Below are 25,976 nucleotides of genomic sequence, written 5' to 3' on the forward strand. Positions count from 1 at the left end.
CCCAAAAATATGATGGTAAGGGCATTGACAAGCTAAAAGTATAATGAAGGATATTTTCATACCATTTTTGAATGTTCAATGATATATATGACCCAAAAGTATGACGGCAAGGGCATTAACAACCGAAAGTATAACGAAGGGTATTTGCATACCATCTTTGAAAGTTTAGAGATATATTTGGCCTTTCCCTGTTGACAATATAAAAATGTGATAATTTTATAAATTACACAACTAACTTACCTAGTAAAATAATAGTCCCAAAGATATATCACAATCCCATAGCCCAAAATTATTGTATAGTAGTGTTTACACACCTAGTGTCACGATCCGATTTCGAGTCATAATGATACCTACTTTATCCCACTAGAAGGTAAGCTAAACCATAAACCGGAGCTATAATCAATGGGCTAATTTGGTGAAAATAATGTAAATGCGGAAAATATGCAAGAAAAAGCCTTACAAGTAATAAATCATGAAATAATAATAATAATAATAATAATAATAATAATAATAATAATAATAATAACAAGAGATAAATGAGAGAAATAACAATTCCACGACTTAGTAATATCGGTACAAGAGCCACCAAACCAAAAGAATACAAGTACAATCATAGTCAAATATACACTAGTCTTGAAAATAGAAAGACCAAGCAAAACAAAAGAAGGAAAGCAAGGTCAACTCCAGATCCGAGAGCTCACCCTATCTCCGAACTCTGACCAGCACAAATCTCTGCGTCAACAACGACCGCTAGCACTCGGATCTACATTTAAAAAGTACAAAAGTGTAGCATGAGTACCAAAGTCATGGGTACTTAGTAGGTATCGTCGGTCGATTGAGCTAAATCATAATATAAATATAATAAATTGCAAGATAAATAAGCTAAGTTAAGGTAAAATGAAAAATCTGAAATAATGCTTCAAATACTATAAATAAATAATTGAAATAATAATATTAAAGAAAACATAAATATCACTATAAACTGGACCCATAAGCCAGAAAATAAGGAAAGTAACTAACCAACGCGACCCCCATAAGCTCGGAGGGTGAAATTAAAGAGAAAAAAATAACCAAAATGTAACACCCAAGATTTTTTCCTCTGAAAATTTTTGGACTTTTGTGCTCACTTTCCTGTTAATGATTCGCCTAATGAGTCGTACAGATTCATTACGAGTCGTAAGGCCCTAATCATGAACTGACCAGTGTAGGTTTCCATGTTACTGTTTTGATTATGACCTCTGTCTTATGAGTCATAAGGTGAGGTCATGAGTCGTATGGAGGGACTTGTGACCAACCCTACGAGTCCTAATGCCATATTACGTGTTATATAGTACGACTCATAGGGTCAACATTAAGGATGCCCCTGAGTCACTGCCCAAAATATGAGTCCAAGTGAGTCGTGACGTGACACGTAGCAACTGGGGACAATTTTTTCTACACGTTCTCATTAAGGCCAAATCGGTCTTTTCTCCCATGAAAAATTTATCCCATAACTTAAAACACTCTTATAGCTCTATTATCATTAAATTATCATAGCATAAGCACTATTCTTCTCTCTCAAACCCCCAAGGAAAGAACAACTAGGGCTTCTAAGGATTTGGCTTCTAGATCTCCAATTGGTGATTTTCCTCCATAATTCTCAATACTTCCAAGCATGTATCTTTTTTCTACAAACTTGTGTATTATTCATGACATAGAATGTTGATATTCATATGATTTTAAATGTTGATTTTGGAACTTGGTTTGAGGATTTTGGATGATTGTTGCTTGAATGGTGTCCCCATGATTTTTTTTTTATATATATATATTATTTATGCTTTATTGATGGTTTTTGAACTAAGTTGGTGCATGGGCATAGTAATATGGGATGGGGGTCATGGTATTTCCCCAAATTAATGATTTTTGGTATTGTAATTGGTCTGAAAATTGTGTACCCTTAATCCACTTGCATAATTAGCTTTGAAACATGGTTAATCACATGGTTTGGCTTACTATCCTAAACTATTGCATTATGTAAAAGTCTAAATAAAATACAAATCATTTTTGAAGGCCTTGATGGCCATGGGTTGACTTCATTATAAGCTACGGGGGGTCGAGGCATTCTCTCAAGCTGATTTTTATAAACTATTGGGGTCGAGGCATTCCCCAAAAATTTGACTTGATAAATCATGAGGGTTGGGGCATTACCTCAAGGTAATGAATAATTAGAATGACATAATGATATTAGCTTGCATGTCATACTAATGGCATATGCCCTTGTGAATAATTCTTGGTTAATAAATAAAAATATGTAAACTATTTTAATTGGGCTTAATGGGGGGTTTATGTAGCTTACCGTGAATGTGTAAGTCCCAGGGAGGACGAACACTGGAAACCATGTTTGCCAGCGTGAGGATCTTGATGACCATGTGTATAGTTTACACTTATATATATTTATGTATCCTGGAATGAAGTGGGGTCAGAGCATTCCCTGGTCTTTTCGTAGATATCTCTAGTTCATACGGCTAATATGTACTGGGGCCCTTTCAGTAGAGGGAGCTGAACCTATATAGCCCGTGGGTGCCTAGATGACTAGATAGCTACACAATCCAAGTTAATATTTTAAATCTCATGCTAAACCTTGTTCCCTATCCTGACATGTTATATATATGTGTGTGTGTGTATGAATGTGTTTAAATTATTTTGAATAATTTTGGACTGACTTGATTATGACATTATTTTATCCCTTTCCTAAGTTACATGCTGTCGCTCACCCTGCTAGCCGTTCTCGGATGCTATATCCTCATGTGATGCAAGGTTCTGAGATACTTTTACTTTTCCTGTGCAGTGATAGGTAATTTCTGGATTGTCTGAAAGTCAGCTTTGAAATGGTGAGCTTTCATTCACTGGAAGACCCTCATTTCATGGTCTTGTCTTTATTTATCTCTTAGACTATTTCGGTAGCTATTTGGCTATGGTCTGGGGCATGTCCCAATTTTGGTTGATGTTTAGTTTCTTAGAGGCTTTTATGGGCAAAGTGTGGGTGGATTATGTTGTGGATTCTTAGATCCCTCTTGATATAGATTTTTTTATCTTATTACATATTCGAAACTCAGCTCTTGTTATATGTTCGAAACTCACCTCTATCTTGTTATTTTTTGGAATTCATTCGCTGCTAGTTATTGGGTTCTGGTTAGTTAGGATAATGAGGACGGTCTTCGATCCTCGGTGGACTTGAAATACCTATCACGACTAGTCCCTGATTTGGGTCATGATGAGTTTGGTATCAGATCCTAGGTTCAGGATTATTGGGTGTCCACAAAGTCGTGTCAAGTAGTGTCTCTTTTATGGATGTGTAGCGCGCCATACTTATAAGGTAGAGAGTAAAACACATTTAGAAATGTTACCCTTTCTTGTGTTATATTTTTGGGTTATAGAGTCTAGGGCACTGAAATCTCCTCTAATTCCATTTTCGCATTTCAGATTATTCCTCCCCAAAGATTCGATACTCGTGGAAACTCCTCTGTCCCACCTAAGGAAAATGTGGATGGAACTCATTCTTCTTATGGAGTACAAACCTGATCAAGGTTCCCTGCTCTTGAATTCCCATGTGGAGTTCCATCAGTCCCTACCAGTCCTCCTTAGGCTTCTCGGGCTGATCATGTTCATGCCTACTTTCCCACGGAGATATTTCTAATACCAAATTTCATCAATCTATTCATATGCTGACCTAGTTGGTGACATTTTAGTCTTGTTAGCCTGACCATGTTAGAGGTTACTAGAGTTTGTCAGTTTATGAGGTTAAATCTTTCGACCTTTACTAGCTCTAAACTTGAGAAGGATCCTCAAGGGTTCATCGATGAAATAGAGAAGATATTTAGGGTGATGCATGCTACTGATGTGAAGGGTGTGAAGTTTATTACATATCAGTTGAAGGAAATGGTATATCAGTGGTATGGGGAGTAGGAGTAGTCAAGGGGTGATGATGTTGAGCAAACTATATGGGAGGAGTTTTCTGGTGCTTTCCTTGACCATTTCTTTACTCAAAAGTTGAGGAAGGCTAAGATTGAAGAGTTTGTGAACTTAAAGCAGGGATGAATGATTTTAAAGGAGTATGCTTTTAAATTCCACCAGTTGTCTCGTTATGCCCTAGTGATTGTGTCTAGTATGAGGGCAAGAATGAGGAAGTTTGCTTCGGGATTGTCTCGAGACTTGGTACTAGAGTGTAAGGCCATAATATTGAATAATAACATGGATATATCTAGGATTTTGATGTATAAACAATAGGTTGAAGATAAAAAAAAGAAACAAGTAGCAATGGAAGAAAGACAGAATAAGAAGTTCATATATTTAGAGCAGGGTAAAGGCTAGCAGAACAGTGGTAGAGATGGTAAGCAGTAGGGCAAGAAAAGGACTTAGGGAAACTCGAGTTCATATTCTACGACTAGTGCTTCATATCCAAGTCGTTTGGTGATTGTCACTTTCAGAATAATAGGGGGTTTAAAGCCCAATGTGCCCAGTCTTAGGCTAGTAGAGCTTAGCTAGCCCTACCTTATCCTTTTTGCAAATTCTATGGATAGTTGCACCATGCTTATTATAATGAGGGAAGGAATCTGTGTTTTAAATGTGGCCAGCCTGATCATATTCAGAGGAACTGTCATTCAACAAATATTGCTTCTAGAGCTAATAAGGTTTTGGTTGCTACTTCTTCAGCTCTTGTACCAAACGGTGCTACTTCTTCTACCGGCACTAGCCAAAATCATCTTTATGCTCTTGCCACCCATTAGGTATCTGATGCATCTCCTGATATTGTCACTGGTATATTATAACTTTTCTCTTATGATGTATATTATCTACTTGATCCGGGGTCCGCCCTTTCTTATGTGACCCCTTATATGGCTGTTCATTTTTGTTTCGATCCCGAGCGCATTTTCGATCCCTTCTTTGTGTCCACCCCAGTAGGTGATTCTACTATTTCTAGAAAGGTCTATGGGGGTTATGTGGTGTCTATCTGTGGTAGGGAGACCTTAGTGGATCTGATAGAGTTGGATATGGTAGACTTTGATATGATTTTAGGGATGGATTGGCTTCACTCATGCTATACGTCTCTTGATTTTAGGACCCAAAAGGTCAGTTTCCAATTCCCTAATGAACCGATAATGAAGTGGGAGGGGGGTTCCCTAGTTCCTAAGAAAAGATTTATTTCCGATCTTAGAGCCTAAAAATTGATTTTTAAGGGGTGTCTTTATCATTTGGTTCAGGTTAATGATTTTAGTTTTGGGGTTCCCTCTTTACAATCTATCCCTGTTGTTAATGAGTTTCTCGAGGTGTTTTTCGATGATCTTCCTAGAATTTCTCCCAATAAGAAAATAGATTTTAGGATTAATCTTCTATCAGATACCCTTCCTATCTCTACCCCTTTATACAAAATAACTTCAGCTGAGTTGAAAGAACTTAAGGAGTAGTTAAAGGATCTGCTTGATAAGGGTTTTACCCGTCCAAGTATGTCCCTGTAGGGTGCTCCCGTGTTTTTCGTGCATAAGAAAAATGGTTTCCTTCAATGTGTATAGATTATTGGCAGTTGAATAAGGTGATAGTGAAGAATAAGTATCCTCTTTCTAGGATAGATGATCTCTTTGACCAACTTTAAGGTGCTATATGTTTTTCTAGGATTTATCTTTGGTCTGGTTATCATCAGTTGGAGATTAGGGAGGTGGATATCCTTAAGATTGCCTTCCAAATTTGATATGGTCATTATGTGTTTCTGGTGATGTTATTCAGGTTGAATAATGCTTCAACTAAGTTTATAGATCTCATAAACCGAGTATTTAGGCAATTTTTAGATTTTCTTGTCATTATGTTTATTGATGATATCTTGGTAAATAGTGAGGAGGATCATGTAAATCACCTTCGAGTAGTGTTGCAGACTCTTAAGGATCAACAATTATATGTTAAGTTTTTGAAGTATGAGTTTTGGTTGAATGTTGTGACCTTCTTGGGTCATGTTGCTTCCAGTATGGGGATCATGATGGATCCATAGAAAGTTTAGGCGGTTAAGACGTGGCCTACACCTACGACTCCAATCGATGTTTGAAGCTTCTTGGGTTTAGCCAGGTATTACAGGAGGTTTGTGGAGAGCTTCTTTTCTATTACTGCTCTGTTGACTAAGTTGACTCAGAAAAAGGTAAAGTTTCTATGGTCTGATGCTTGTGAGGGTAGTTTTGAGAAACAGAAGGATAAGTTGACTTTTGCTCTAGTTTTTACTCTGCCCAAGGTTACTGATAGTTTTGTTGTGTACTATGATGCGTCCCGTGTGGGACTAGGTTGTGTGTTGATGCAACATGGTAAGATTGTGACTTATGCTTCTAGTCAGCTGAAGGTGCATAAGAAGAACTGTCTGACTCATGACTTGGAGTTATTGGCTGTAGTCTTCACTTTGAAGATTTGGCGCCATTACCTATATGGGGTTCATGTCGACATCTTCTTAGACCATAAGAGTTTGCAATATATATTCACCCAGAAAGAGTTGAATCTCAGGCAAATGAGGTGGCTTGAGTTACTCAAGGACATCGACATAAGTCTCCATTATCACCTAGGTAAAACTAACGTGGATGTTAATGCTCTTAGCATGTTGTTGATGTCTCCCAAAACTAACCTCCAAATAAGTATGCTGCAGTCGTGAAACATCCTAGGTTTTGACCCTTAGAAAATTTTCTTGAAATTCATTCTCTGGACCTAATACGACTCAAGGATACAAGCCATATGCTAGGGTACGAGTGGTATGGTCCTGTCGTATGCTGACTAGTGTTAGTTCGTGGGATGGTTTTGGTCATTGGAATGGCTATGACTTAGGGTTACTAGTTGTAGGGCTTGGTACGAGTCGTATCAGGAACTTATATAGTAGATAGTGTTTGATCCTCCTCGTATTTCATTCTGCTAGGGATACGGGTTATGGGTACGGATTGTATACTATGGTTACAACTTGGTTGGATGAGTTGTATAATAGACAGTGTTTGATCCAAGGGTTGAGGCTTTGATACGAGTGGTGGATACCGATTGTATAGAAGGGTACGACTCACATGGGTCAGTCGTATCCTTATGACAGTTTTTAAGAGATTTAAATGAGGGTATTCTGGATATTTCCCTACTTACCCTAATTAGGACCTATGACTTCTAATACACTTAGGAGGATATTTACCCTATTATTCTATTCATTAACACTTATAAACTATTCCTAAATATCCGATAATTCTCTCAAGAGCTTTTGGGGAAAGGAAGCTAGGGTTTCAACTAAGGGATTACTTTGGGGCTTGCTTTGGTGATTTCTTTCCATCAATTCTTCAATATAAGGTATGATTCTCTTCCCTCATTGTAATTTCAACTAAAGGCATGGTTTATATGATTGATTTCATGGTTTTACATTTCATAATTATGGTTTTTCAACTATTATTGGGGTTTTGTTATTGAATGCTTGGTTATGGTTTCCTAAGGTTTTAAATATGCTTTTATATTCATTAATGGTAGTTTCGGACGATGGGATTGCATGGTAATGGTTTAATGGTCTTTGGAATTTGTTTTGGTTATATTATGCCCCCAAGGTGTTTAATAAAATGCCGATAAAGATATGTTCATTGCATTGACTTTTTTTAATGAAACTCTTGCATGTTTTAAACTGGATAAAAGATTTATGCATGATTTAAATGGTTTGGAAAGGCTAAAGGCTAAATGGTTATGCTTGTGGAGAATATGAAAGTCTCCCACGTGGATTTAATATGGTTATTGGAAGGGCACCTAAGGTCCCCTTAATCTAAATGGTTTGGCTATGGATATTACTTGCAAGTAAGGGTGTTAAGACGATACCACTAATATTTTCCTTGGTTAATAAATGGTAAATAGATTGTTTGGACATGGTTTTAATTGGGCATTAATAGCGGGGTGTGTAGCTAAAGCCGTAGAAGGTAGCGGTCTCGGGGGACCAAAACCAAAAACTCATATTTGCTGATTTGAGGGGTCGTGATGACCATGTGCGTGTGTCATATTTTATATTGAGGGATGTACCAGTCATCCCATGGGATATTCCCTGGACGTGCAGCTATAAACATTGGGGCCCTTTCAGCAGGGGGATCTGAACCTATATCACCCATAGGTGGTTAGGATGACCAAGCTACACAACCAGGTAAAGGTTTTAAGTGCATGCTAACCCCAGTCCCTTTTCCCGGTAATTATATATGTATGGTTGTACGCATTATGATTGGTTTTACTTGGTTTTATGACTGGCATTATTTTATCCTTATCTTGAGATTCATTGTAGAGATCATTCGCTAACCCCATCTACTGGCGACTGTATACCCACGCTATGTAGGAACCAACCATTCTACTCCTTCTGTTTAGCATGTGGATTCGTTATCAGCATTTGGACTGAAGTGGTGATCTTTCATCCTTTCAAAAGGCATCATTTCATGTTATGGATTTCTTTAGAAACTTTTTTTTTGGATATAAGTTTTGGCCATGGTTGTGGGCATGTCCTAATTAAATTTGTTTAATCTTTTGAATAGAGGCTTTGTAGTACTTCTGGGGGTTGGTATGGGTGGGATCGGTATTGGTGTTGGCCTTGGCATTAGAATAAGCCCGTGGGCTGACATCATTGGACAATATTGTTGGTTGTTCCATTATATTATATTTTGGGATTGATTTTCATATTATGTTTTGGTACTTTTTTGGTTTATGGTCTATGGTTTGGGTTTGGTACGGTTAGGAGGGAGGTGAGGTACGATTGGACTCGGTTGGGTCGGTCACGATTATGAACCTATCCATAGTCTTAATAGGAACAATAATTCTATCTTGTTATATGTTCAAAATTTAGCCCATCTAAGGTTGGATATAGATGGTTTGGTTGGGTAACAAGGGTGGTCCCCAATCTTAGTTGGACTTGGGATGCCTAATACAACAAGGATCTGGGTTGGGTCATGTCAAGTTGGTATCAGAGCCTTAGGTTCATGATCAACTGGGAAGTTCATAAAGCCGTGTCGAGTAGAGTCTCTTTAAGGGGTGTGAAGCGCGCCACACACACAAGAGGGAGGCTGCAAGACATTTAAGAATATTTCACTCTCTTGGTATTCTATCTTCAAGCTTGAGTTCTCAATCCTGGAATCTCCTTTAATCCTTGTCTATTTATATTTTAGATTATGCCTCCTAGATCTGGAACACAAGGAAATTCTTTCATCCCATTTGGGGATAATTTTGAAGGGGTACGTCCTACGTATGAAGTACACCTTCGATCTCATGGTCGTATTCCTGATAGTGCTAGAGTTCCTTCTATTCTGGCTAGTTCTTTTTAGGTTCCTCAGAGCAATATGACAAATGTAGAATTTTGTTAGTCTATTTATGTCATTGCCCAATTAGTTGCTACTTAGGCTGAGCGAGGTGGGATTGATGCTTTGTCTGCTGAGGTCACGTGGGTTGGTTAATTTATAAAGATAGGTCCTCCAACTTTTACTTGGGTAAAGGTGGAAGAGGATCCACAGGGCTTCTTGGATAAAATGGAGAAGATATTTTGGTTGATGTAGGCTACTTATATAGAGGGGGTTAACTTTGCAGCTTATCAGCTCAAGGATGTTACTTATCAGTGGTAGGAGGAGTGGGACAAAGATAAGGGTAATATAGAAGAGGAAGGGTTGTGGGAGGCTTTTTCTAATGCCTTCATGGATCATTTCTTTCCTCAAGAGTTGAGGGAAGCAATGATGAAGGAGTTTTTGAACCTCAGGCAGGGGAGGATGTATATAAAGAAATATGCCTTGAAGTTCCATCAGTTGTCGAGGTATGCTCCTAATTTGTTGGTTGATATGAGGTCGAGAATGAGAAAGTTTGCTTTTTGGCTGAATAGAGATTTAATTCTGGAGAGAAAGACTGGCTTGCTGATTAAAGATATAGATATCTCGAGGTTGATTGTTCATATGCAGCAGGTTGAGAATGAGAAGAGGAAACAGGCAGAGTTTAGGGATAGGCAGAGATAGTGGAGTAGGTTTTTTGACCCGGGAGGTACTCAGTCTCAGGGTGGTAGAGATGGTGGCAAGTGGCAGAAAAAGAAGTGGGGGAGTTCGGGCTCCTTTTCTGTGAGTGATCTTATCAGTCGGGAGACAGGCATCATCTAGGTGGTGATAATTCTTAAGAACAGGTTGCCCAAACTCAGGTGAGCATAGGTCAGTCAGTGTCTTCACGTCCTCCTTGTCGATTTTGTGGTCTTTCTCATTGGGGTTATTGCAAGGAAGGAAGGGACAAGTGCTTCAAGTGTGGCTAGGTAGGCCATCAGCTCAAGGATTATCTGGCCAATAAGGTTGCTGCGGGAGCAAATAAGATTTCTGTGGCTTCATCTTCTGCTCCTGTACCTGGTGGTATAGCATCTACTTCTATTACTGCTCGTTGTTCTAGTGTTGGTCGGAACAGGTTGTATTCTTTGGCATCACGGTAGGAATTCAAGGCATCACCTGATGTCGTTACTGGTACGTCGCAACTTTTCTCTCGTGTCTTATATTTTTTGCTTGGTTCGGGGTCCACTCTTTCTTATCTGACTCCATATGTGGCTGTGTCTTTTGGTTTTGATTCATAAATTATTTTGGATTCTTTTTTTTGTTTCTACCCCGTAGATGACTCGGAGGGGGTGTATGGTAGTTGTTGGTGGCATGCAGACCTTGGTGGATCTTTTTGAATTGGATATGGTAGATTTTGATGTAATCCTACGTATGGATTGGTTGCATTCTTATTATGCATCTGTGGATTATAGGACCCGTAAGGTTATCTTTAAGTTCCTTGGTGAACCGGATATAGAATGGGAAGGTAGTTCCTTAGCTCCTAGGGGAAGGTTTATTTCTTATCTTAAGCTCGGAGGTTAATCTCTAAGGGTTGTCTTTATCACTTTTTCCGGGTTAAAGATTCTAACTCAGAAGGTCCTTCTTTGTCTTCGGTTCCTGTGGTTAATGATTTTCCAGATGTCTTTTCGGATGATAATCTTGGTGTTCCTTCGATTAGGGAAATAGAGTTTGGTATTGATTTGCTTTCGGACACTCATCCAATTTCTATTTCTCCATATAGAATGACTCTGATTGAGTTGAGAGAACTGAAGGAGCAACTTAAGAATCTTCTAGATAAGGTATTTATTCGTCTTAGTGTTTCTCCATGGGGTGCACTGGTATTGTTTGTGCACAAGAAGGATGGTTCCCTTGATAACGCTCAAATTACACGTCAATTAAGTGCAAGGCGGTCATTGTCAAGATATTTACCCAACTTTGGAGTCGGGGTCGAATCCACAGGGAACAATGTGAGTGGCGATTAAACTAGTTTGAAACTAAAGCTATAAGTTAAATTCAAACAAATGATACGAAAAGATAAAATGAGGGTTTTCAATGATCAAACAAATGTTAAAGTTTAATTTGCTTCAGAGCTCAAATCTTAAACTGCAATATTTCAAATCAGTGATATAGAGAAACTAGAGTTGTGTTCACTATGATTAGTAATCCTCCATTGAATAACAATTGTAGTATTGGATTCTCATGACTTATGGGAAACACCAAATTATCAGTTTCGACAGTCCATCTAAGTGTTTCTCAACCTACTTAGATGTTGAACTCCCTAATTCTCTCAAACTTAGGAAAGCATTCAATTCATACTGATTTTATCTCGAGTTGATCAATCTTATTACAGTATTAATCATTAGATGAGAACTTAACCTTCCCAAATCCTCATTGATAATTCACTTCTTACTAGGGTTGATTTCTTATCTCAAGAAAATCAACAGTAAGCAAGGCCTATTGTTTGCAACCAACAGAAAATAATTAACACAAAAGAATTATCAAGATGTTCCCACAATAACTCGAACCCTAACCAAATATTAAATCCATGGAGGAATAATCATAGATCCCACAACCCTAGTTGTGGGTTTTAGTTCCACAAGAGAAAGAAAGAGATAGCAACAATTATATTCATCATTCAAAGTAATTAAACTTATAAAAGATGAAGTCTGAAGTTGATTCTCTTCTAAGTTCAAGAGCAAAATCTCAAAACCCAATCAAAGAGTTGAATATTGAATTCTAAGTAAGAGCCCCCAAAAAGAAAAGTAAACTCCCTTGGAATAAGTTCCATAATATCGAGTCCCAGCCCCTAATAAAACCCTAAATAATACTTTAAATAGTTCACCCTAATTGTGGAAACAAAATCACAGAGTTTAGTAATTACTCGGATAGGTGATGGCATTTTGTACTTATCACAGATGTTGTCAGCTCCTCTTCGCTTTTGACATTTGCTACCTTAGGCTGACGATGAAGTATGATGAATTATCAGATCTTTGATGACTTATCACAGATGTCGTCGATGATTTACTTCAGCTCTCATGTTTTGCCTTAGGCTAACGATGATCTTGATGGATTATCACAACACTGACGGCTTATCACATATCGTCGTCACTTCTTCTAGCTGAATCCCATTCTCTATTTAAGGCTGACGATGAAGCTGATAACTTATCAGAGTGCTGACGACATATCAGGAATATCGTCAGCCACACTTCTCTTCTATTTGCTTCAGATTTCAACTCTTTTACTTCCATAATTGTTGGTTCTCTTGCATCTTTACTTCCACTACAAAATCAAAGATAAAACATTAAAAAGCGATAGAAGTTGCTTAAGACTTTGCAATTATTCTCAGTTTAAAGCCTCAAATATGTTAGCATCTGCTCACACATCATCCCTTCGGATGTGCATTGACTACAGGTAGTTAAACAAGGAAACGATCAAGAATAAGATCCTCTCCTAAGGATAGATGATCTATTTCATAAGTTGTATGGTCCTAAGTTTTTCTCTAAGATAGATATTAAGTCTGGGTACCATTAGCTTAAGATTAGGGAGGTGGATATCCCTTAGATGACTTTTTATACTCGGTATGGGCATTTTGAGTTCTTGGTGGTGTTATTTGGGTTGACTAATGCTCCAACAACATTTATGAACTTTATGAACAGGGTGATCAGGCAGTATTTGGATCTTTTCATTATTGTGTTTATTGATGACATTTCGGTTTATTTGAAGAGTGAGGTGGATCATGCTGATTACCTTCGTGTGGTGATGCAGACCTTAAAGGAACAACAGTTGTATGCCAAGTTCTCTAAGTGTGAGTTCTGGTTGAACGCTGTGACTTTCTTGGGCCATATTATTTCTGGTGAAAGGATCATAGTGGATCTGTAGAAGGTTACTATGGTGAAGAGGTGGCCTAGACCCATGACTCAATCCAATATCCGAAGCTTCTTTGGTTTGGCCAGGTATTATAGGTGGTTTGTGGAAAGCTTTTCTTCGATAGCTGCTCCTTTGACTATGTTGACTCAGAAGAAGGTTAAGTTTTCTTGGTCGGATGCTTGTGAAGGGAGTTTTGAGAAGTTGAAGGATAAGTTGACTTCGGCTCCATTCCTGAACTTTTTGGAAGGCAACGATAGGATCGTGGTTTATTGTGATGCATCTCGGGTAGGGTTTATATAACGCCCTGAATCTGGTACCCGAAATGCCACATGGTGATCATGACCCGAAGGACCACAAGCTAACCCATGACTGATATCTGTACCTGAGCACTGCAAAATATACTATATAAATAAGGAATAAAAGGCTGAAAGGCCATAAAGTTCAAATATCTGATAAAACATAACATCTGGAAATACGGTATATTAATACCAAAATAAAACTGAAATAACTGTCTGAACATGCTATAGTCTGGAAGCCTCTAGACTGTCTAAAAACTATGGAGTTGATCGGACATGTCCTCAACTAACTCCGGACTATTGAAACAATAAAGTAATAAAATAATTATGCTATCTTCGAATGATGAGGACTCACTGCTAGTCTGGCTACTGAAGGTCTGATCTACTAAGGATGCTCTGGAGCTCGTACTTCTGAACCTATGGTATAAAACACCATAGCGTAAATGCATCAGTACGATTGAATATACTGGTATGCAAGTGAGGTAGGTTGAATGTAAGGGGTTTATATACATGAACAATACTAACTGACTGAATAACATGAACGCGAGAATACATGCATGAACAGGTGAACTGTAACTAAGATCATGACATCACTAAATCTGAATACTGGTAACATAAGTTTTGTATAACTGATATACTATTATCTGAATGACTGTGTCTGACAGTCCTATTTTTGATGGAACTAGTTGAGTTCCGTACTGAACTGGGTGACTGTATCTGACAGTCCTAAATTTTGTAGAACTATTTGAGTTCAATTACTGTGATTGAGACTAAGACTGTAACTGTGGAAAGTAGTCATCTAACTGACATGACCCAAATAAGATAATATAATTGAGTTAGGGTCCAATCTATAACCCCAATTGGAAGGATGTCAATACCGCGCCACTGGTAAGGACAAGCTGTGAGTAATCCCTTATCTAACATGTACTCTAAGAAGAACGGTGAGACCCTCATATAACAGGTTAATCCACCTAATCTACCCTCAACTAGCAGGATTGATGTATCAACCTATGCTGGCTACGTAGTTTTGGAGCTCAAGGATTACTTCTAAGAATCACACTCTCTAATAACAGGTGAGTTCCTATCCTTGGGCTCACTCGGTGCTGAATCCTACTCCCATTTAAATAGACACTGAACATGATTAAATGATATGAACTGGATTGAATTCATTGAGTTCCGTTGACTGATAGAACTCTACTGAGATTATTGAATTTCTGAGATTTTTGAGATTACTAGTTTACTGAGTTTTCCTGAGTCACATGACTGACTGAGTTCTATGAATCATGGCTTGACTGAGAGTATCTGGAAAACATAACACTGGCTCTAGGCACATAGCTAAATTATTGGGTACAAGTACCCCCAAGACTCGATAGTATGAAACTGACAAGACATGACACTTCTTGACACATGACCATAGTCAACAATTCATAGTACAATCAATTTGGATTTTCATGAAGTATTCGCATGCTATAAGCTTACACCTGAATAGAATGCATGTAAACATATCATAATTTCATAAGCCTAATCTCATGAGCATTACTTCAATCCATTACAAAGCATAACAATAACGTGGGAGTCATATCAAACATAAGGGAGAAACATGGATTCATCAATTTTGGTCACAAATGAGTCATAAGGCATAATTCCTATTCTCTTAGGCATTTTATCAAACACCTTGCATGCATATCTTTAGGCTTAGGCATAAATATTGAAATAATACTTCATGACAACATTTTATACTTCCAATACTAGAATTTGAACCACATACTAACATATTTTCATGATAGTCATTAAAGACTTCAACTTGGAAATCAAACAACAATATAAACATGGATATAATTCAATTCATACCATGGAATCCAAAGTTCATATTTCAAATAGGGTTTCTTGAGCTTCATGGGTGAAAGGAACACATGAATCAACACTTGACATACCTGGGTAGATGATTTCTTGAAGATTGGTGGAGAAAAGCTTGAATTCTTGACTTGGAATTAAACACCTAGGGTTTCTTGTTCTTGGGGATTGATCTTTAAGAGAAACCCTAATTTGGTGTTATAGATGAATAATGAAGTTATGAGCTCTGGTTTGGTTTAATTAGGGGTTAAAATGGGTGGAAAAAGACCCAAATACCTTTTTAAAAATGGCTTAAAATATCTTATCAGAAGTGGCGATGGTTTGGGCGACGGTCCATCACTGGCTCAATGGTTCGTCAGTCCATCCCAGCGTACTTGTCCAGAACGTGAACTTTCTGCCTCATCTACTACAGTTTGGGCGATGGTCCATCGGTCTTGACCATCGCACTTGGCCAAAACCTAAACTTCTTGCCTTAGTCATGATAGCTTGGGTGACAGTCCGTCGCTAGCTCGACTGTAACGCCTCGAAAATGGGCTCTGAGGCGTCACACGGTGCTTAAGATTACAAGTAGCCCCAAGCTAACCCTTTTAGCCGTTTTTCTACCATTCAACACTTATAATCAAAGTCATCATAATCAAAATATCTAAACATCCTCCATAATGTCATACTGCAATACGAATGAAATACGGAAAGTAACAAAATACGACATCTCTGACAAATCTGATCAATCAATCCATCTAGTATGGCAAGCCTCTACTAAACTGTATATCCATGAGCCATTGGGAAAAACCCCAACTGACCCGAACTCAGAAAAGAAACTAAACGACTCAAAGTAAATGAGAAAATCTGAATAACTAGTCCTCGGACCATGAGGACTCACCACTGCAGAGGATGTAGATCAACGTGCTCGGATAATCATGGTCAAACCAGGGAATGAGCACCTGAACCTACATTATAGGGAAAATGTAGCCCACATGTGAACATGTGGGTCAGTACCATGGAATATGTACCGAGTACAAGGGGGTACATGAAATAAACATATATATATATATATATATATATATATATTTAACGATCATGTCATAAGTTTTCTTTCCAAATCATGCAGGACATTTGTAAATGGCTCATAAAGCTTGAAAGAAATCTAAAATCTGAAATCTTACACAATGAATGGTGAAACATGTAAATCTGGATATCATGAGCCATTTCACTTAATCCAAATATCAAGATTCTTTTCTTCTTCTCTCATCAAGCAATCTTAGTGAAATCTGGAATATTGAAAATACATCATAAATCTGCATTTCAAATCTCTTTTAAATCAGTAAAATCAATCTAAGAATGAGGGACGACTCTTTGGGAGGTTCTTCTAACCGACATGTACACCATGTGAGAACCTATGATGTCCCCCGACTTGACCCCGTAAGGTTAGGGCTGTCCTACCTTTGCCATCGGTGTAGAACAATCTTATCTCAGTGATCACAATCTCAATTTTCCACGTATAGTCGAAGTCAATGTCTCAACCTATGGTGGCACGTAGTTCTGGGGTACGAAACCGTAGTAACATACCCAACTCTGTGCTAAATACTACTCCCAATACTATGCTAAAAATCTCAAGAAAAATCCACTTTAAGGGTAATCTCATATTTTTTAAGTTAAATAAATGATAAAATCCGTAACTCATTTCATAAAGTGGATTTTAACTCTGTTGTGACCAAAAGGTCAAATCTTTCTATACTTCATCAAAAATAGTCTAAACATGGGTGCATGTAGCACATAAATTCTCAAAACAACAATCTCAATGTGGGTTAATGACCCTTATAGTGATACTTAATCAAAACATTTCAACATTAATGCTATATATCACAAGCATGCATAATTTATACGGAAATCTGAAAAATTTCAGCCTTTGATCATAACAATAATCTCAAACTCATGGAGTTTATTTTCTAAGCATTCAAAATAATCATAGTATCTTGAACAACAACATAGGATAAGATTTATCACTTCAATTTCATGATAAAACATGTAAAAATCATCTATCTTTGTAAAATAATGCAAACTTCGGGCACAAGAACGAAAGGGTGTTCTTGTTCATAACCCCACATACCTTTATGGTAACGGATTTGTTGAAAGATTGGACCCTCAATGTTGATTGTGTAAACCTAGTTGTTTTTCTCCTTTAGTGCTCTTGGATGATGAACTTAGACTGATAATAGGGTTATGATGTATTTAGAATCTATTAAATTCGTAAGGCTAAGTTTAGGGGTGTGTAAGGAGTGCCAAAAGACTTAATTACCCTCAAAATAACCCAAAAACGGAGTGTTTAAGTCACTTGAAACCATAAGATATGTGCCACATATGATATCGCATATATTTACATAGGCACCGTATATGATATCTCCTATTTTACATAGGCACCGCATATGATATCTCCTATATTTAAATAGGCGCCACATATGCTATCGCATATGCTTTCCAGTGGCCATGTGCAATTGGTTAGGTGATACACTCAACTTCGCAAAGCTATAACTACTAGCTCGGGTGTTAGATTTTGGTGAAATTGGTATCGTTGGAAAGCTAATTCGATTTTCTATAATTTTGTGGGTAGAAATATGCAGAAAGACAACATATTTATCAATTTATGCTCATTCAAAGATGATCCTTGCGAATTCAAATACTAAAACTTGATGGATTTCGAAACTCTTAGCTTGTACTACCTTAAGTGACTCATATAACCACACTTAACACATCATAAACTCTCTTATAACTAGGGTACTCTTGGTAATTTAGGTGCCCAAATATGGCTTACAAAATTGGAGTTTTCACATATACGAATAACCGTTTGTTTTCTAGCTTACGAAAGTGTGGGGCATTACAATATCTCCCCCTTGGAGACATTCATCCTCAAATGACTCTGGGTATACTAAGAGTAAAGAGAAAATAAAGGGTACACAGCTGAAGCAACTTGATAATCTTGATTCTATTTCATTCTACATTTCAGACACAACAAAGGGTGCATCACTCATGAAATTTGTAGCTGAGTAGTATAAAATAACTGCTGAACTACTGCAATTCTGCCTAGAAAAGGAATGATTTAAAGCAAAATGGTACCTTTGGCTTGATCGGAGATTATGGAAAATAGGTGCGGGTACTTGAATCGCATATCCGCCTCAGCTTTCCATGTTGCACCCTTAACGGATTGGTTTCGCCACAACACCTTGACCAAGGGAACTTCTTTGTTCCTTAGTCTTCGAAATTTGTGATCTAAAATCTCAATAGGAACTTCCTCAAAAGAAAGACTATCTTGCACATCAGGGTTTTCTAGAGGATTTACATCAACACAATCACCAACGTATTTCTAAGCATGGATACATGGAAGACAGAGTGAACGGAAGATAATACATGGAAGACAGAGTGAACGGAAGATAACTCTGAAGGTAACTCAACCTCATACGCTACCTTACCAATACGGCTAACAACTATATAGGGGCCAACATAACGGGGACTAAGTTTCCCCTTCTTTTCGAATATCTTCACTCCCTTCATGGGTGAAATCTTCAAATACACCAAGTCACCAACTTCAAATTCAAGGTCTCTTCTCCTCACATCAGCATATGACTTCTGATGACTCTGTATGATTTTTAATCTTTGTCTAATCACTTTGACTTTTTCCATAGCTTGAAAGACCGAATTAGGACCACTCACGGCCGCTTCACCCACTTCAAACCAACCTATGAGTGACCTACATTTCCTTCCATACAATGTCTCAAATGGAGCGATGGCAATGCTAGAGTGAAAACTGTTATTGTAAGCAAACTCTATCAACGGTAAATGCTCATCCCAACTCCCCTTAAAGTCAAAAGCACACGCTCTCAACATATTCTCTAAGGTCTGGATGGTCCTTTTAACCTGACCATCTGTCTGCAGATGAAAAGCAGAACTCAAATACACTTGGGTACCAAGACCCTTCTGAAAAGCTCTCCAAAACTGCGAAGTGAACTGAGTACCCCTATCTGAAATGATGGACAAGGGAACTCCATGCAATCTGACTAATTCTCGAATGTATAATCTAGCGTAATTCTCAGCAGTATAAGAAGTATGCACAGGCAAGAAGTGCTCAGACTTAGTTAATTTATCCACAACAACCCAAATAGAATCATGATGGCATCGGGAAGGAGGTAAATCAGTCACAAAATTCATGTTTAGCTCTTTCCACTTCCAAGTGGTAATACCGAACTCCTGCATCATACCACCAGGTTTTTGGTGTTCTACCTTAACCTGTTGGCACATCGCACACTTAGCCACAAATACTGCTATGTCCTTCTTCATGACACTCTACCAATAGATTTCCCGCAAGTCATGGTACATCTTGGTGGCACTAGGATGAATAGAATATCGCGCACCGTGCGCTTTAGCCATAATTCTCTATCTCAGATCCTCGACATCCATAACATATAATATATCTTGCAATCTCAACACACCATCCCCGCTTTGGGAGAAATTGGTCCTTGACTAATTCTTTCAGTTTGACAAAACTAGCATCTAAGTTTTGCTTCTCCTTTACTTTCGAAACCAAGGAGGATTTGGAGCTACTCTGTACTAACATACTTCCTTCAGCGGAGTCAAGCAACCTAACTCCCAACCTAGCCAACCGATGCACATCATGATCCAACTCCTTCTTACCCTCTCCAATATGTGAAACACTACCCATAGACATCCTGCTAAGGGCATCCGCCACTATATTGGCCTTTCTCGGGTGATATGACATACTCATATCATAGTCTTTCAATAACTCTAATCACCTTCTCTGCCTAAGATTCAACTCTCTCCGGGTAAAAACATACTACAGACTCTTATAATCAGTGAAAACATCAACATGAACACCATACAAGTAGTGTCTCCAGATTTTCAGAGCAAACACAATAGCAGCTAACTCAAGATCATGGGTGGGGTAATTCTTCTCATGGGGTTTCAGCTGTCTAGAGGCATAGGCTATAACCTTACCCCTCTGCATTATTACACAACCCAAACAAACTATAGAAGCATCAAAATATACCACAAAACCATCAACGCCATCAGGCAGAGTAAAAAAAAGGGCTGTAGTGAGTCGAGTCTTCAACTTCCGAAAACTATTCTCACAAGAATCAAACCACAAGAACTTCACTTTCTTTTGGGTCAACCGGGTTATAGGAGATGCTATAGAGGAGAAACCTTCAACAAAACGGTAGTAATAGCCAGCTAGACCCAAGAAACTTCTAATGTCGAACGGAGAGACACATCTAGGCCAGTTTCTAACAACTTTTGTTTTTTGGGGATTAACTCTAACACCTCCGAAAGAAATAATATGACCTAGAAAAGCAACTGACCTTAGCCAAAATTCACACTTGCTTAATTCGATGAACAATGATGATCTCTAAGCGTTTGAAAGACGATATGGAGATGATCTGCATATTCATTCTTACTATAAGAGTATACCAGAATGTCATCTATAAACACTATGACAAACATATCAAGATATGGCCTAAACACTCGATTCATGAGGTCCATGAAAGCTGATGGGGCATTAGTTAGCCTGAAGGACATAACAAGAAACTTAAAATGACCATAACATGTTCAGAAGGCTGTCTTCGGGATATCATATTCCCTAACTCTAAGTTGATGATAGCCAGAGCGAAGGTCTATCTTTGAAAAGTAACTTTCACCTTGCAATTGATCAAACAAATCATCTATTCTTGGAAGAGGATACTTGTTTTTGACAGTGACTTTGTTAAGCTGGCGATAGTCAATGCACAGATGCAAAGAGCCATCTTTCTTTCACATGAATAGGACAGGTGAACCCCAAGGAGACACACTTGGTCTTATAAAACCTTTATCTAAGAGATCTTTGAGTTGCTCTTTCAACTTCTTAAGTTCTGAGGGTGCCATATGATATGGAGGAGTGGAAATGGGCTGAGTATCGGGAAGAAAATCAATCTTGAATTCTATCTCTCTATCGGGAGGTACCCCTGGAAGATCTTCTGGAAAGACATCGAGAAACTCATTAACAACGTCAACTGACTGGAGAGTTGGAGTCTCAAACTTAGTGTCTTTAACTCTGACTAGGTAATAAATGCACCCTTTGGAAATAAGCTTTCTAGCCTCGAGATATGAGATAAAATGACTCTTAGGAGATGCAGAATTACCAGACCATTCGATAACAGACTCACCAGGGAACTAAAACTTAAATACACGGGTACGATAGTCTGTGGATACATAATAAGAGTGAAGCCAGTCCATACCCAGAATAACATCAAAATCTACCATGTCTAACTCTATCAAATCAGTAAACATAACTCTATGAAGAATAGAAACAGGACACTTTTTGTACACTTTTCGGGCAATAATGGACTCACCCACAGGGGTAGAAACTAGGATGAGCTCCGAGATAATCTCGGGACTCACTTCAAAATTTATAGTAACCAAAGGTGTCACCTATGAAAAACTAGACCCAGGGTCCAACAACGCATAAACATCAAACTGAAACACACAAAGCATACCATTAACAACATCGAGGGAGTCCTCCTGCTCCTGACGGAAAGGTAAAGCATAGAATCTGTTTTGGCACTGACCGCCAACAGTGCTGGAAGAAGCACCACGAGAAGGAGCTAGACGAGCTACAGTAGCTGGAGCACTAGCAGTCTGAGCCTGGGGGCAAATATCACGGTTCCCCTATCTGGTATGAGGATAATCTCTAAAACCGTGGCCCTCCTGGCCATATCCATAGAAGCCCTTCTGACCCCACAAACACTTACCCTCATAATCCCTACCACACCTAGTGCATGGTGGACGGTTAGGCCGGTTACTCACAATATTCTGAGATCCAGACATAGAAGACCTGTTTTCCTGTTCTTGCCTACCTCTAAGTGTTGGAGCACTAGCTGACGATGGTGCTGGCATAGATGAGCGGCTCTGAAACTGAGGACGATTCCCTCCTTGCAATCTGTTCTGACCATAAGTAGGTTGCTCGAATCTGGCTCTCTTATTCCTTCTTACTCTATCCCTCTCTTTTATCTTATTTGATTTGATCTGTTGGGCATGGGACATCAGTCTGGAAAGATTCATCTCACTATTAAGCATAGCTAATCTACACTCCTTAACCATATAGCTTAACACCCCTGTCAAGAACTTACCCATACTGGCTCGGTTATCGGCTATCAAATTTGGGGCATATTTTGCTAACTAATTGAGCTTCAAGCAATACTCCTTAATAGTCATGGAGCCTTTTCATAAGTTCATAAACTCCTCTACTTTTGCCTCTCTCAACTCTAGCAGAAAGAATTTATCCAGGAATGCATCTTGGAACTCCTGCCGTGTCATAGGAGCAACACCCTCTACTCTACCCTTTCTCCATACAACCACCCAGTCATACATATGGTTTTTCAATCTATAGGATACTAACTCAACACTCTCCTCCTCAGACATGTGCATTACCTGTGTGATCTTCCTTATCTCCTCACCTACCTTGGACCCATAAAACTCTGGCGGATTCATCCATATAAAGTCATGTATTCTTGTGATAGCTAAGTCAACTCCCTATTATTGTAGAGCCGGGGCCTAGTTGACCTGAACTTTGGTGGTAACAGCTTGGGCAAGCACCTGAAAGGCTGCCCTGAACTTAGCGTGGGATACATTCTCATTCAGGGGATCAGCAGGCTGAGATTGCTGAACCGCGTTATTTCTTCTAGCTCGGCGAAGAGGCATATTCTAAATGAGGAGAGCATAAATTAATAGCTGAAAGGGAACAACTGTAAGCATGATAGACTTCTGAAAGAATAAAACGACCCCTTTTTTTCTAAAACATTTCATAGCCTCTTGCTTATAGATGTGGCGTGCTATACACCGATGATCAAGAATCTGCTTAGTGTGGCTTGTTAGACTCCTTAGGACTCCAATAACCTTAGGCTCTGATACCAAGTTTGTAACGCCCCGAAAATGGGCTTCGAGGCATGACATGGTGCTTAAGGCTACAGTAGCCCCAAGCTAACCCTTTTAGCTATTTTTCTACAATTTAACACTTATAATCAAAGTCATCATAATCAAAACATCTAAACATCCTCCATAATATCATACTGCAATACAAATGAAATACGAAAAGGAACATAATATGACATCTCTATCAAATCTGATCAATCTATCCATCTAGTTTGACAAGCCTCTACTAAACTGTATATCCATGAGCCATTGGGACAAACCCCAACTGACCCAAACTTAGGAAATAAACTGAATGACTCAAAGTAAATGAGGAAATCTGAATAACTAGTCCTCAGACCAAGAGAACTCACCACTGCAGAGGATGTAGATCAACGTGCTTGGATAATCACGGTCAAACCTGGGAATAAGCACCTGAACCTACATTATAGGGAAAATGTAGCCCACACGCGAACATGTGGGTCAGTACCATGGAATATGTACCAAGTACATGGGGGTGCATGAAATAAACATATTTATATGCATATATATATATATATATATATATATATATTTAATGATCATGCCATAAATTTTCTTTCCAAATTATGCAGGACATTTGTAAATGACTCATAAAACTTGAAAGAAATCTAAAATCTAAAATCATACACAATGAATGATAAAACATGCCAATCTGGATATCATGAGCCATTTTACTTAATCCAAATATCAAGATTCTTTTCTTATTCTCTCATCAAGCAATCTTAGTAAAATCTGTAATATTGTATACATCATAAATCTGCATTTCAAATCTTTTTTAAATCAGTAAAATCAATCTAAAAATGAGGGATGACTCTTTGGGAGGTTCTTCTAACCGACATGTACACCATGTGAGCACCCATGATGTACTACGACTTGCCTCCATAAGGTTAGGGCTGTCCTACCTTTGCCATCGGTGTAGAACAATCTTAGCTCAGTGATCACAATCTCAATTTTCCACATATAGTGGAAGTCAATGTCTCAACCTATGGTAGCACGTAGTTTTAGGGTATGAAACCGTTGTAACATACCCAACTCTGTGCTAAATACTACTCCCAATACTATGCTAAAAATCTCAAGAAAAATCCACTTTAAGGGTAATCTCATATTTCTTAAGTTAAATAAATGATAAAATCCGTAACTCGTTTCATAATGTGGATTTTAACTCTGTTGTGACCAAAAGGTCAAATCTTTCTATACTTCATCAAAAATAGTCTAAACATGGGTGCATGTAGCACATAAATTCTCAAAACAACAATCTCAATGTGGGTTAATGACCCTTATAGCGATACTTAATCAAAACATTTCGACATTCATGCTTTATATCACAAGCATGCATAATTTATACGGAAATCTAAAAAATTTCATCCTTTAATCATAAAAATAATCTCAAACTCATGGAGTTTATTTTCTAAACATTCAAAATAATCATAGTATCTTGAACAACAACATAGGATAGGATTTATCACTTCAAATTCATGATAAAACATATAAAAATCATGTATCGTTGTAAAATAATGCAAACTTTGGACACAAGAACGAAAGGGTGTTCTTGTTCATAACCCCACATACCTTTATGGTAATGAATTCGTTGAAATATTGGACCCTCAGTGTTGATTGTGTAACCCTAGTTGTTTTTCTCTTTTAGTGCTCTTGGATAATGAACTTAGATTGATAATAGGGTTATGATGTGTTTAGAATCTATTAAATTCATAAGGTTAAGTTTAGGGGTGTGTAAGGAGTGCCAAAAGACTTAATTACCCTCAAAATAACCCAAAAACAGAGTGTTTATATCACTTGAAACCATAAGATATGCGCCGCATATGATATCGCATATATTTACATAGGCACCGCATATGATATCGCCTATATTTAAATAGGTACCGTATATGATATCGTATATATTTATATAGGCGCCACACATGCTATCGTATATGCTTTCCAGCGGCCATGTGCGATTGGTTAGGTGACGCACTCTACTTCGCAAAGCCATACCTCCTAGATCGGGTGTCGGATTTTGGTGAAATTGGTATTGTTGGAAAGCTAATTTAATTTTCTATAATTTTGTGGGTAGAAATATGCAGAAAGACCATATATTTATCAAGTTATGCTCATTCAAAGATGACCCTTGCGAATTTAAACACTAAAACTGTATGGATTTTGAAACTCTTAGCTTGTACTACCTTAAGTGACTCATATAACCACACTTAACACATCATAAGCTCTCTTATAACTAGGGTAATATTTGTAATTTAGGTGCCCAAATATGGCTTACAAAATTAGGGTTTTCACATATACGAACAACGGTTTGTTTTCTAGCTTAGGAAAGTTCGCTGTATTACATCGACGGTCTACCGGCCTGACCATCTCTTCTGGGTAGTTCTGATAGTTCTCTCTAAAACTTCCATAACTTTTTACTCCGATACTAGATTTTTAAAAAGTTGATATTGTTGAAAAGCTAATTTAATTTTCCATATGATAAAAAGTCAAAATTGGTGAAATTCTATCTGATTATACTTTAATCATTTAAGAAGTCATTACTAACTTTTTTGGAGACTGGATATGACTAAAAGAAAGTTTGGGGTATGGCAATTTGGCTGTGTTTTGATGCAACATAAAAAGGTAGTTGTCTATGCTTCCAGGCAGT

The sequence above is a fragment of the Capsicum annuum genome, chromosome 9 (genome assembly GCF_002878395.1).
Source record: "Capsicum annuum cultivar UCD-10X-F1 chromosome 9, UCD10Xv1.1, whole genome shotgun sequence".
NCBI classification, from domain to species: domain Eukaryota; kingdom Viridiplantae; phylum Streptophyta; class Magnoliopsida; order Solanales; family Solanaceae; genus Capsicum; species Capsicum annuum.